Source organism: Macaca nemestrina, chromosome 16, assembly GCF_043159975.1.
Source record: "Macaca nemestrina isolate mMacNem1 chromosome 16, mMacNem.hap1, whole genome shotgun sequence".
Classification (NCBI taxonomy): domain Eukaryota; kingdom Metazoa; phylum Chordata; class Mammalia; order Primates; family Cercopithecidae; genus Macaca; species Macaca nemestrina.
The window spans coordinates 10406821-10410672 of record NC_092140.1 but is presented as its reverse complement, the minus strand read 5'-3'; positions in this window follow the sequence as shown (position 1 = coordinate 10410672).

Below are 3852 nucleotides of genomic sequence, written 5' to 3'. Positions count from 1 at the left end.
CTAACAGTCCCCCAAAGTCTTAACTCATTCCAGCATTATCTCAAAAGTCCAAGTTCAAAGTCTCATCTGAAACAAGACCTATGAGCCTGTGAAATCAAAAGCAAGTTAGTTACTTCCTAGATAAAATGGGGGTACAGGCATTAGGTAAACACACCCATTTCAAATGGGAGAAGTTGACCAAAATGAAGGGGCTACAGGCCCCATGCAAGTCCAGTGGGGTAGTCAAATCTTAAAGCTCTGAAATGATTTCCTTTGAGACTCTGTCTCACATTCAGGTCACGCTGATGCAAGGAGTGGTGTCCAACAGCCTTGGGTAGCTCCACCCCTGTGACTGTTTAGGGTACACACCCCCATCCCAGCTGCTTACACAGGCTGGCATTGACTGTGGCTTTTGCAGGCACATGGTGCAAGCCATAGGTGAATCTACCATTCTGGGGTCTAGAGAGTGGCGCTTATCTCACAGCTCTACTAGGCAGTACCCCACTGGGGACTCTGCGGGGGTTCCAACCACACAATTGCCTTCTGCACTGCCCTAGCAGAGGTTCTCCATGAGGGCTCTACCCCTGCAGAAAACTTATGCCTTGACATACAGGTATTTCCATACATACTCTGAAATATAGGCAGAGGTTCTCAAACCCCAGTTCTTGACTTCTGTGCATCCATAGGCTCAGCATCATGTGGAAGCCACCAAAGCTTGGGACTTGCACCGTCTAAAGCAACTACCTGAGCTCTGGGTTGGCCCCTTTTAGCCATGACTGGGACATAGGGCCTCACGTCCTGAGGGTGCACAAAGCAGCAAGGCCTTAGGCCTGGCCCACAAAACCCTTTTTCCCTTCTAGGCCTCCAGGCCTGTGATGGGAAGGGCTGCTGTGAAGTCTCTGACATGCCCTGGAGACATTTTCCAAATTGTGTTGGTGATTAATATTTGGCTCCTTGTTACTTATGCAAATTTTTGCAGCCGTCTTGAATTTCTCCTCCAAAAATGGGTTTTTCTTTTTTATTGTATCATCAGGCTGCAAATTTTCCAAACTTCTATGCTCTGCTTCCTTTTGAATGCTTTGCCACTTAGAAATTTCTTCCACCAGATACTCTAAATCCTCTTTCTGAAGTTCAAAGCTCATATAGCATATTTGCTTTGAGTGTCTTACTACTTTATTACCTAACTTAAATAAGATCTGTCTTATACCATTGTATATTCAGGCAGAATTAAGAGAGTGCCAATATTGTTTAATGAGTATAGAGTTCTGAATTTGCAAGATGAAAATAGTTCTGGGGACATGGTCCAAATATCCACATGGAAAATTCTTCACAAGTATTTTTCCTTTTTGTCAAATTAACAAGGTTAATATATATGTTTGGACTAAAGAATACTGTGAGGTCTGCTATATTTTACTCTATGAAGCAAAAACCCAAGTTTGTGATTCTAAGGGAAGATTGAATCTCACATGTACTTCAGCATTATAGGATGTAACACAAAGAGGAGGGTGACAGGGAAAGACGGACTGAAAATCTGTGGGCCACTGATATGAAAAAAGGGATTCTTTGTAACGTTGCCCAGACCTCAGTCCTGCAAGCAAGGCCACAGACAGAGAGCAGCCAGGTTTGTTTTGCACTTCTGCACTGCCAGCTTTACCTACAGGCACACATTTACTTCTCAACCCTCTCTCATGAGGTAGATTTCATTAGTCATAATTTACAATTAAGGAAACTGAGATTAAAAATCTGTGCAAGGCCATTCAGATACGAATTTGCAGAATATGCAAATCATCATATTTTTATTATAAAATTCATAATTTAACCCATATTTCGTGTGTTTGTGGGTGCATGAATGTGTATAAATTTTGATACCTGTATAAGACAAAAATGCACAATATGTAAGCACATCTGTCTGCTAACCAAAGAATATGCTTCAAAGAATATGTTTATTTCATTTGTTTATAAAATCATAATAGTAAAATTTCAGGGACAATATTCATTGGATCCTAATTTTGTCGTCAAATGTTGCTTAGCGCATTGACATGTGCCTTATTGTCACCTTGTTTAGGTCTTTGGTGAAAATTATAGAAATGTTTAATTCACTCACTAATTTATCATAGTTTCTATTTCCTAAGAACTGTGCCACTTGGTGAAAATAGTAAACAGATTGTATATTTTCCCTATTTAAAATAATTATAATTGCCCATATATTCCATATATATTTCCTTTAATTTTATTTAAAAGTTGTAAAATATATTTATTAAATATATTATTTTATTAAAATATAGTATTGACATAGGATTTTAAAAATGTTTTTTACAAAAGCACTAAAATTATAACTTTCAAATATTATAGACTTCTTTATGCGTAATATTCATAAGCAAATCCAAAATAAATGACTATATACATTTTACCCTCAAAGGCATTTGGAGTGGGCATCTTTACAAATTCAAGCAGTGGAATCTGCTAAGAATCTGATTTAATGTTTATAACTCTATTTAAAATTTAATCATTACCATAATAAAGATATCATTATAGAATGGTAATCCAAATGGTAATTAACTTTTCTATTTTGTTGCTTCAAGGTCAACATGGTGGCAGAGCAGCCTGTTCCTTTCTTTGCTTTGTGTCATTCCATTTCACTGTGCTGAATGTTCATAGTGTAGATTGATAGGGCTTTTGGCCTCACTGTGAGCTGTATCAGAATATTGGTGATTAGTGGCAGTGAAATTAATGAGCCCACCACTCTGCCTCATTCTCCACTTCCCTCTTTAAATGGTAATGATAGTGACACCATTCATGTTACTGTGGGTAAGCATTTTATGAGAAAAACCAGTCTTTTTTCCAAGATTAATATTTCACCTATAAAACCAGTCTACAAATTTAAATTAGAAAGAAAAGATACAAACCAATAACACTGATATTGTAAGCTTGAGAGTAAAATTGAGAAACAATAAAAACAAGGCAGCCATGTCATGTAGTGCAGGTTGGGCACTGAACAATTCCAGAGAATGCGATTCACATAGAACTATACATCATCATTTTCATTTTACTAATTAGTTTAAGCAACTTACAAGTAACTCAGGAAATAAACTACAGTTGTGATAGGCTAAAATTCAATTGATGAATAAATACTTTAGAAATAGTTTGGGCATGGTGGCTCATGCCTGTAATCCCAGCACTTTGGGAGGGCAAGGTGGGCAGATCATGAGGTCAAGAGATTGAGACCATCTTGGCCAGCCTGATGAAATCTCGTCTCTGCTAAAAATACAAAAATTAGCTGGGTATGATGGCATGCGTCTGTAGTCCCAGCTACTTGGGAGGCTGAGGCAGGAGAATTGCTTGAACCCAGGAGGAGGAGGTTGCAGGGAACCAAGATCGCACCACTGCACTCCAGCATGGCAACAGAGTGAGACGCCATCTCAAAAATAATAAATAAAAATAAAGTGCAATAAAATTATAGATGACAGGTAAAGTCAAAGAAAATTCATCTCTTGTGTTGAATACTGGGTATGACAGTTCAAGCAGGGACAGCAGCTACTAAAGGTGGTATAAAAGCTGACGACTAATGGACTGAAGGTTTACATTGCGTAATATAGGAGTGAGAGTTCACAGGAGGATTCTTTTTTTCTTCTACACTTTAATTCCTATATTTGTAACCAGGAAGTAAAGATTTTTTTTATAGCTGAGGCTTGGGCAGCAGGCAAGGTGCATCAATTGCTCTGAGCCATTGGAATTAACTAAATGTGTTTATTTAGAGACTAATTCTTCCATCATGACAGATGGTGCACCAAATATGGCATTGTCTGTTTTTTAGAGCATACTTTCTGGGCTTCAAGTTTTTATTTAGGCCATGATATCAGGTGCTCTAAAATT